The sequence below is a fragment of the Gossypium hirsutum genome, chromosome A11 (genome assembly GCF_007990345.1).
Source record: "Gossypium hirsutum isolate 1008001.06 chromosome A11, Gossypium_hirsutum_v2.1, whole genome shotgun sequence".
NCBI classification, from domain to species: domain Eukaryota; kingdom Viridiplantae; phylum Streptophyta; class Magnoliopsida; order Malvales; family Malvaceae; genus Gossypium; species Gossypium hirsutum.
This window is the reverse complement of record NC_053434.1, coordinates 38832488-38843525: the sequence shown is the minus strand read 5'-3', so window position 1 is coordinate 38843525 and position 11038 is coordinate 38832488. Positions and strand designations below refer to the sequence as shown.

The 11038-nt window shown below is 33.2% G+C and overlaps 1 long non-coding RNA gene across 4 annotated transcripts; it reads left to right on the top strand.

The window, feature by feature from the left end:
* Positions 1 to 3466: 3466 nt before the first annotated feature.
* Positions 3467 to 6585, top strand: LOC107905493 (uncharacterized). Of its 4 annotated transcripts, XR_005905196.1 has the most exons (3): positions 3489 to 3552; positions 4030 to 4117; positions 6318 to 6585. It is a non-coding gene; the product is annotated as an uncharacterized lncRNA (long non-coding RNA). The 4 variants fall into 4 exon arrangements; XR_005905197.1 differs by lacking the exon at positions 4030 to 4117 and having other exon boundaries at positions 3467 to 3552; XR_005905194.1 differs by lacking the exon at positions 3489 to 3552 and having other exon boundaries at positions 3886 to 4117.
* The last annotated feature ends 4453 nt before the right edge of the window (positions 6586 to 11038 follow it).

The window sequence follows — 11038 nt, the reverse complement described above, 5'->3', positions numbered from 1 at the left end:
AAAGTGTTTAGGCAAAAATATAGATTCAAAAAATGGGCTTGGATAAAAAAAATAAGGTCCATTTTCTAAACAGGCCAAACCTTGGTTTACTTTTTTTTAGCCTGGGCCGAGGCTTGAATTTGCAAAAAAAAAGAGAAGAAAATTGCTACTTTTTTTTTACTATCTTGCCACTGTTTTTTCATTGTTTTACTATCATTTCGTTATTATATTACTGCTATTTTATTGTTACCGTTTGGATATTGTAACTCTTGATTTATTATTAATTTTGCTACTAGTGTAGAGGTATTTACTTGTTAAGTTGCACTTATCTTAGTGTTATTTAAGTATATATATTTTAATTTTTTTCCATTTGTTGAAAAACATTTATTTTAATATTTTTATGTATTTGATGTATTATATTTTTTAAATTTATTTTTATATAAAAAAATTATAAAAATTTTAGTACAGGCAGGCCGGGCCAAACTTGGGCTTTAACATTTTTATCCAGACTGAGCTTGAACAAAATTTTAGGCTTATTTTTTTGGACTAGGTCGGGGTCGAGCCTAAAAAAGGGCCTAAATTTTTTTACTTGGTTCGGTCCGACCTATAAACAACTCTAGTTACCCCACATCACAATAACTATCTTCATCGTTTGCATGGAGTATCCAGTATTCATGTATTACATATTAATGAAATATAGTTTATATGCTTTTTTTTTGTGTGTGTATAAAATAACAGATAAAATAATCACAATTAACTAGTAAAATTCAACAGATTATCTGCAAATAGCTGCAAACCCTCATTCTTGTCAAAAGCCAACTTAGTGATGTAGTCAACTTCAATATTCTCTTCTCTAGGAATATGTTCGAATTCCCATTGACCTATTTCTAGCAAAAGCTGCTGAATACGTCTGATAAGTGTCACATTGTCCGTCCAAATCAACACTTTGTCACATTGTCTGCTCTGTAGAAGAATGAAGTCATTTAGAATACCCCCAAAGTTCATAATTGAAAATAGAATATTGTCCCAACCGTCTATTAAACCCAAGAACCCACCTCCATGATGATCCCTAATCACTTCCCCAACAGCAACATTTCTAGAGATAACCTTAACAGCGCCATCAGAATATATACAGGTCCAATTGTCTGTCCTACATGATGTCCTCCATGATTTCGGCGCTTTAGTATAAGCTATCTTGTAATTAGAGTTACATTGTAAAGCCCAAATGTACGAACATCTGATTATTTCATCAAAACTCCATGCCATTCCCTAAAAAAATGAAAAGATTTCTGTTTTTCCAAATGTGCCATGCAACTAACCCAAAGAAACACGACCATTCAATATCCCTAAAGGAAAAACTATGATGATTCTCTAAGTTAGACGCAAGCCATTCTTGTAAATCTCTTGAAAAGTACCGTACTTACTTGTTAATTGGAATAATCTGCGACCAGACACCTTTAGCCATAGAACAATCCCTAATTATATGGATGATGCGAACATGACCAAGGCTGCTGCTGCCGAACCTATTGAGTTTCCTCTAGGGCTGATCACTCGTACACAAGCCAAGAAATTCAAAGAAGTCATCTCGTGCTATATTGATCGAATTTGGGGAGAAGAAGCTGAGGGCCTCATCGATCAATCATGGACTACTTCTTCATGCGTTCCATGTAGCTTGCTCAAAGTTGAATTTTAGTTTTAACTTTGCTATGTTTGGTTACTAGAATTAGAACAATAATTTATTTTAGTTAATTATAGTTTGAGTCTTTAATGTGCCTTAAGTCCATTATTGTGTGTTATTTAGTACAACATTTTAATGTGTCCAAATTAAGACATCATGTTACTTAAGTTTGCATCATAAATGATGACATGCATTATGTAACTCCTATGTTAGTTAAAGTTTACATCATTAAGTTATGTCATGTATTAAGTAACTCATTTGTTCATTTAGGTTACATCTTAAACCACGCATTTAAGCATCTTAGTTGTTCGAGTTTGTTTATATAAGTATGTTATTTAGTTTGGCTATTACTTTTTAATGCATAAGTTATAGTATGTTTAATTTTTCTTAAATAAATAAATTGTGTGTTTAATAGTTTGTTGCAGGATAGTCCAAAAGGCTGGTCACATATTTTAAAGCTACAATAGGGCTGCTCGTTTGCCAAGAAGAATCAAATGCTATCATATTCAAATTGTTGTTCAATTTTGGCATAAAAGACTGTGCATTTGGTCACTTATTTGCTGGTGCATTAAAGGAACGTTTTTGGTGGATATTTAAGCACTCAAAGCTCATTATGGTGGCTTTTCAAATGGACCAAGAGTGAATCTTCAAGTCTGATCAATTTTTGGAGTCTTTATCCTTTATTATGACGCCATTAAAAAAGGAAGTTACACAAGCTTTATGATTCGGTTACAATGGAGCTGAAGGGACATCAATTAAGTACAATAAGAACACATTAAGTCTTCGTTAATGGATAGAGTCATGCCTTTTCATCTACACCAAGATCAAATGAAGAGACATGACCATTGGATTTCCTACATGAGTTAAAAATGAAATTAAAGCTTGTAATAACTTTAGTTTAGGTGAAAGGTCACAAATAGGCATTCAATAGTCATAATAGTGCCTATAAATAGATTGTAAGAAGACATTATTTTGGTTAGAAAACTTTTGATCATTTTATGAATTATATGATATTGGTGAGTGTTCAACTCCCTTTATTCTCTCTTGACTCCATTGACTTATCAAGACTTTCTTATGACATCAATCCTGTCATTTTCTGAACTCATCCTTTTCCAAAGTGTGGCGTTCAACCTTATATCGTTGGTTGCTATCTTCCATAGATAGTGGGTCACGATTAGCTATCAACTCCATTTCGAGCTACTATAAGATTTGGGTCAATATTGTCTATAATATTGGTTCTATCTTTAGCCTTGAAACCGAAATCTTTCTTATATTTTTAAACACTTAAAACCATTTTCTTGTTTTTCAGCCAAATTGCTATTTTACAACCTCCTTTGGAAATGTCAATTCATACTTCTTAAATTTACGATAGGGGAAACAAACGACTCGAATCAAATTAAGAGAATGGGTTCGTGTAACAACCCAAAATTGGGTCTAGTCAGAACAGTGGTTTCGGGACCACAAACCCGACGAGAAAAAAATTTATTTTTATTATATTTTTATAGTCTATAAATTTATAAAAATATTCCGTAAAAATTTCATTCGAAAATTTTGACGTTTGAGCACTCAATTTAGTCAAAAAGGACTAAATTGTAAAAAGTGTAAAAGTTGAGTTCTTTATTTATGAGGTGCCTAATTGTTATGAGTTTTAAATTGAAAGTTCTTATGTGATAATTATTCCTTTAATAAGTTAGTGAATGGATATTTGTTTGGTATTTTTGAAATTTGGTTGAAATAAAAAGGGTAATTTTGTAAATTAATTAAAATAACCTAATAAGACAAAAATGATAAAAGCTATCATTTTTTTCCATTCTTTCTTCTTCAACCATGGGAAAGAACCGAAAATGGCAGCCATGGATGAGCTCCATTCGGCCAAGCTTTTATGGCTTATATAGGTACGGTTTTTGTCCCGTTTTTAATGATTTTCGTATTTTTGAGATCCCCAAAGCTTAAATTTTCTATTTCTACCAATTGATTGAAGAGAAATTAGAGTTTAAAAATTTACCCATATATGATATGGTTGTGTTTTGATGATTTATAGTGGATAATGAATGTTTGATGTGTTAAATATGAGTTTTATTCAATGAATTTCGGTAAAAATGTCAAAAAGGGGTTAAATTGTAAAAGTTATAAATTGGTCATAAGTGTGTGAATTAGTGAAAATTTGGAGTTGCCATAGAAGAGAAAAATGTTCAGCATGTCTTAAACCTTATATAAATTGAATAAAAAATTATTTTACGAGCCTAGGGGTAAAAGTGTAATTTTTGAAAAGTTAGGGGGCATAATTGTAAATTTTCCAAATTTTGATATATGAATTGAATTGGTTAGTGTGTTGATAAAATGTGTTAAATAAGTGTTATTTGACATGTTAGATCAAGAAAACATGAAATTTTGGATTAAGATCAGGGAAGAACAAAGTTGTGTGCTAAGTCAGGAAAGTTAGCCGTTTCGGCATTTGAGGTAAGTTGGTATGATAATAATACTGCAATAATGTTATTGCCTTGATATTAAATGAGATGTAATTTTATATGTAAGTAATACATCAATTTTACTTGTATTATGATATTTTATAATAATATTGGAAATATGTTTGTTGATAATTACTTGATTGGTGAAATTGTTGGAAAAGAGAGAGAAATCCCGGTTGAACCTTCGGAAAGATTGAATGATACAGATGGTACGTAGCTAGGTCACATGTATGGTGCTGAGTGCACATCATGTGTACAAGAAAGCTACGAGACATTATAATGTAGCTAGGTCGCATGGGTGATACTATGTGTACGCCATATAGACAAGAGAGCTACGGGATATATGTAGCTAGGTCGCATGCGTGGTTCCAGGTGAAGGACACCATGTAGACAAGAGAGCTACGAGATAAACTGGCTAGGTCACATGAGTGGTACTAAGTGTTCACCATGTGTACAAGAGAGTCGAACTATATGATGGGTGGAGCTATGTGCTGAAACCACCAAGTATCGAGTATTGATCCGAAGTGTTCAACAGGAAACTTACTATGTACTGCTTTGTGAGTTTTGTTAGGAATAAGTGCAGGAACTTGGTTATGTGAATGATGTGTTCATTAAGTGACTGGGATGTGGCAAGGTTATAAACAAGTAAGTTCGTACGTATTAAGTATTATTATATTGAGCATTTAATGCGTTGGAATCATATAAATGGAATATTTATGAGTATTTTAATGATTAATGATTTATCGACCAAACGAACGGCACTTAGTGTGCGAAGTATTGAGGATGGCACTTAGTGTGCAAGACATCCGAAATGACACAGTGTATGAAGTATTGATGATGACACTTAGTGTGCGAAACATACGAAATGCAACTTAGTGTGCGAAGTATCGAGGATGGCACTTAGTGTGCGAAACATCTGGTATAGCACTTAGCGTGCAAGACATCGATTGTGCAGCGACATTTCGTGTAAGTATGATTTTGTTATGGATCGGTACAGGTATGTACATGTATGTATGAGCTTGTTAATAAGCATTATTATAATTGGGATTTAATGCTGTATAATTGAATTGTTGATGATTATGATTGTACGGAAGTATTTTATAAAAATTTGGCATTGGAAATTCCTGTTGAACCTTAGGAATAAATTAGGATACAAAGGACATGTCATTAAAGTTACATTGATTTGGCTTCGGGCCATGATATTGGCACTTAGTGTGCGAGATTCCCGAGTATCCAATTTTTATTCCAAATAGTTCAACGGGTATATCGGAAATATGAATGAGTAATTTAGCCTTGACAGAATTGAGTTACTGCAGTAGTGTAACTTTGAAAATACACTAAAAATAGTGGAAAATGAGTTAGAGACAGAATAAAATATGGGATTAAAGCTTAATGAGTATATATTCACATGAAAGAAACAGGAGAAGAAAAAGAATTCATATTGTGTGATATTTGAATTCTTGTGAAACAGGGTCTGAATGAATTCGAGATCCCCTATTTTGACTTTAGAAATTCACCAAAAATTGTAAAAACATTATTAAGAGTCATACCTTACATTCATGGATTCCTTATTGAGTCTATTTTTAGGGGAAATAAACGGCATGGTCGTTGGAATTCTGTACAGGAAGAAATTCGGTTCATAGTGTACAGGGGTCAGAGTGGTCATACCCTAAAATAGGGGAGACTTTAACTAATAAACTGTACTAATTGGCCCAACCAAAAATTCTAGAAAAAAATTTGTAAGTAGAAATATGAGTCTAGTTTCAAGAGAAATAGACTAGAACATTATTCAAGTCTTGTACTATGAGATAATTGAACTTTAGTACAGAAGGGTCGGAACTGTCAGACAATGAATCAAGGGTAAATTTAAGGAATAAACTGTACTATTTGGCTTAACAAAAAATTCTGGAAATTTTATGGAAGAAAGGAAAATAAGTCTAGTTTCATGGAAAATTAATGGAACTTAGTTCGGAGTTTCGTAGCTCCAGATATAAATAATTTAGTGACTATGATTCAGGAAAACAGCCTTAGCTGATCTTGTGTAAAAAGATGAAATCATGTGATTAATGATTCTATTTTCTTGAGCATATTTATTGAGGAATGGGATAATATTGTTAATTAAATTTCTTATTATTATTAATATTCCAACTTACTAAGCTTTTAAGCTTACACCATTTTCCCATTTCTCTTAGTGTTGTCAGGTTGGCTCGGGGTTGGAGATCGTCGGAAGTATCATCACACTATTAGTTTATCAAATTAGAATAATGGTAATTCTTATTTATTGTCAAATAAGTGGCATGTATAGATAATAAGTTATTGATATTAGGTAATATTATGATTTAGCCAAATGTATAGGCTCATTTTGCTTCATTGTATATAGCCATAAGATTTGGCTCATAATGGTTAAAGTTATGTAAACCTATTTTATGTATGCATAGATAAATATCTTGGTGTGGCTAAGTTAAGAACACAAAAAGGGCTTGGAAAATAGCATATGATACACATGGGCTTGAGACACGGCCGTGTGTCTCAGCCGTGTGAAGAACACGGCCACCACACGGGTGTGTGGTCTAACCGTGTGAGCAAGTCAGTAGCTAGCTAATTTTTGCACAGGGTCTAGACACGAGCGTGTGACCCTACTTTGGTAAAAAAAATTACTAAGTGTCTGAAAGATTTCGGTTTGTTTCCAAACCAATTTCAATGATTGTTTTGGGCCTCGTAGGCCCTTTTAAGGGACAAATTATATATGTTTGAAAAGTTTAAAATTTGATGAAATTTTATGTCTTAGTTTTAAATGATTACAAGTACTTAAGTCCGGTAATACCTCGTACCCTGTTCCGGCGTCAGATACGGGTAAGGGGTGTAATATCCTAATTTTGGGCCTAGTCGGAATAGTGGTTTCGTGACCACAAAATCTGAGATAGAAATAATTATTTTATGATTATTTTAAGGTCTATGATATGATTGCATGATTTTGTGAAAATTTCGTGAAGAAATTTTATGCATAAAGTGCTTAAATTGAAATTAGGGACTAAATCGAATAATTTGCAAAACTTGCATTCTAGAAGTTTCTAGTATGAAATTGTTTTGAAATATTAATTAGGAGGTCTTAAATAAAAATTTTATCAATTTCTAAGTCTATGGACAAAAATTGGACATGGATGGAATTTTTGGAAAGTTTAGTAGTAAGGGCATTTTGGTCATTTAGGGGTAAAATGAATTAAAATACAAAATTAAAAGCCAATTTTGCTCATCTTCAACCCCATGGCCGAATATAGCAAGGAGAAACCATGGCTAGGGTTTTTCAAGCTTCCAAGCTCGATTGTAAGTCCGTTCTAGCCTCGTTTTTAATGATTTTTACGTTTTTGGAGTCCCGGTAGCTCGATTTAGCTTATGCTAGCAATAATTTAACCTAGGGTTTATATTTGGAAAAATACCCATAGGTGAAATTTGTGTATTTTGGTGTTTTATGATAGAATATGAGGTTTTAAATTATGTTAGACAACTTGTGCTACTCGGTTTTAAGTGAAAACGAGCAAAATGGCTTAATCGGTAAAAATACCTAATAGTCATAAGTACATGTTAGAGTGAGAATTTGATGTTTCCATAGAAGGGAAAAATGATCAGCATATCATAAAACATAAGAAAATAGGCTGAAGTTTAATTTACGAGCTTTGGGGAAAAAGTGTAAATATGCAAAAGTTTAGGGGCAAAATTGTAATTTTTCCAAAATATGATTTTGGGTCAATTTGAATAATGTGAGTCCTAATTAGACTATATTTTAAATGATAGAGCAAGGAAAATTGAAATTCGGGCTAAAATGGGGAAAATACCAAGTTGTGGACGAAATGGTAAAAGGAGTCATTTTCGCATACGAGGTAAGTTCATGTGTAAATAATGTAGCATAAATGTTATTTTTAAGTTATTAATGTTAATTATATGATATGCTGATTTTTAATCGTGAAATATTATGCTTTGTGGTTAATGTTGAGTAATATGCAAATTATGTTTACTACTTGATAAATATGAATTGCTACCGAGTATCGGTTCCGATATTCCATGGAAGACGGCAAATGTGAGATCGAGGAAAAAAGCCCGTTTGAACCTTAGGAATAGATTAGGATACAAGTGACATGTCACTGGGATATTTGGGCATCCGAACTCGTTGAGTTGAGTCCGAGTTCACTTATGGATGCGAGCGTCCGAACTCGTTGAGTTGAGTCTGAGTTCGTGAGATGTAACTAGGCATCCGAGCTCGTTGAGTTGAGTCCGAGTTCACTTATGGATGCGAACACCCGAGCTCGTTGAGTTGAGTCCGAGTTCGCTTATGGGCGGGTTACATAGTAGCTTGGCTACATATGTGGCACTTATGTGCAAACTTTCCATGTATCCGAATTATATTCCGATGTGTTCAACGGGTAAAGTTCTACTGAAATGGAGGAATACTCAAGATGAAAGGAACGTATTGGTAAGTGTTGTGAAATGGGTACTTTGAACAGGTATGTACTTAACCCTCGGGTAAAAAAATCGATATAACAACAATATGGTAAGATGATAAATGAAAATGTGATATGAATGTCTCGGTGATGATTATGCAAATGATGTTTTATGTTTGCTTATATAGTTATGTTACTTTCTATTTGTATGTGAACTTACTAAGCATTTATGCTTACTCCCTCCTTTTCATTCCTTGTAGTTTTGAAAAGCCAGCTCGGAAATTGGGAACGGTCGGAGGCTCGCTCACACTATCTGTATACCATCTTGGCGTAATGGCTTGTATATTTTGCGTATGGCATGTATAGCATTATAATCATTTTGTATATATGGTCTTATGATATGGTTATTGAGTAGTATGGAAATGCTTGGTAATGATTAGCCATTGGGATGGCTAATCATGATCATATTTGGTGTTATGTATGTCAAATTACTAGCTAATCCATGGAAACCATGAAATAGGTAAAATTTACCATAAAATAGATTCAGACAGTAGCAGTGACGTGAGTTTGAAAAATCATTAAAAATAGTAGAGATACAATTAGATGGTGAATAAAATATGGAAGTGAATAATTATGAGTCTATTTTCATATGGATCGAACAAAACAGGTATATGAGTTATATTTTATGAGATGTTTAAGTTTTTGTGAAACAGGGCCAGAGCGATTTCTGGATCCCCTGTTCTGACTTTGGAAATTCACCTTAAATTTTACAAAGATAATTAGAAGTCATGATTTATATTTAAAGATTCCTTATTGAGTCTAGTTTTATTAGAAACAAACGGCATAGTCATTGAAGTTCTGTACAGGGAGATATCTGATTCATAATACACAGAGGTCAGAGTAGTCGAACCCTGAAACAGGGGAGATTTTAACTAATAAACTGTACTAATTGGCCTGACCAAAAATTCTAAAAAAAAATTAGTAGATAGATATATTAGTCTAGTTTCAGTAAAAATTTACGGAATTGGATTTCGAGTTTCGGAACTCGAGATATGATTTTTAAAGAGACTGTGATGCAGTTAGCCAACTTGTCTGGAAATTTTAAAATGAATTGTATGAGCTGTTTAATTAATGAATTAAGTCCGTTAACACCTCGTGTTCGAATCCGGCAATGGTCTTGGGTACGGGGCGTTATATTTAGTGGTATCAGAGTTGGTTTAGTCGATTCTCGGACTAACCTAGCATGTGTAAAAGTTTAGCTATACATGCCACTGATCTGTGATAGTGTGATGTCTTCCGACGCGTATGAGTACCGTCTTATTTAGATAGGGTACTCTCCAACCGAGCTGTGCCGACCATGTTCAATGTTATGTGAAGGTATTTGAGTAAAATTATGATTATGATAAGTCTCGGTTCAGAAAAGTATGAATAAAAGTTTATGATACATATGTGATAAATATTTATATTTGCTTAATGCTCATATGATGTAGTGTATGTGGCTTACTTGATAAGATGAACGGAATAAATAGAAAGTAGTAGAGGTATGAATAAAGGTCATAATATTATGATACGAATGAAAATGTCCTTGTCTTGATTGGATGTCGAATGTTGATGAATGTTAATGGTATATAATTTTTATGAGATAAAGGATTATAATGAAATGAACTTATCTATGTTAAATTGTTGGACTGAATTATATGATTGTAATGATATGTACATGATGATGCACGAAATGAAAGTTGTGATTGTGATGCAAATATCTATGTTTGTTTGGCCTTATATAATGTCATGAGCATGAATTAATTTAATTAAATGAATGGATAAGTAAAGCTGTCTAGAAAACATAGAATGTATGCGTAAGTATATTGTCTAAATGGGACAATAGGAAAATTTGTGTAAGCCAACATGAATGTTGCATTGCCTGAATGAATGACATGATTTTGTTGATGTTACTATGATGATGGAAGTTGTGTTATATGTGTATGTATAAGAAAGTCAAGTCAGAGGTCCTACAACCCCTCCCCCTTACTGAAGTGGTACTTATAATGGAATTTCATGAGATTTGTTGAATAAGTTTCCGGTTGAGAACCCAAAGAGTACAGTGATAGAATAATTATAAGTATGACTAGAGATTGAAAATGAGCTGATAAGTAAAGTCAGAGCCAGGAAAGTATCGGATTGACGTAAAAATTATTGGAGTTATGCACTGTCCTAGTTAGAAAAGGAATTCTCCTTGGTAAACCGAATTACTCAGGTGCAAGGTCGAGAAAAGTGTAAATCGAAATTTATTCAGAATTGGCCTTCTTTAGTGAATGGTTTAATATAAAATTTGTGACGGCAGAACTAGTTGGGGAAATGATAATTGAAATGTGAACTATCTGAGTGTGACAGTTATGACTGGACAGATTTAGCAGTCTCTTTTGAGATGTTCTATGTGTTTACCCGTTCTCAGAAATATTTCTATGGCTATTGATCTT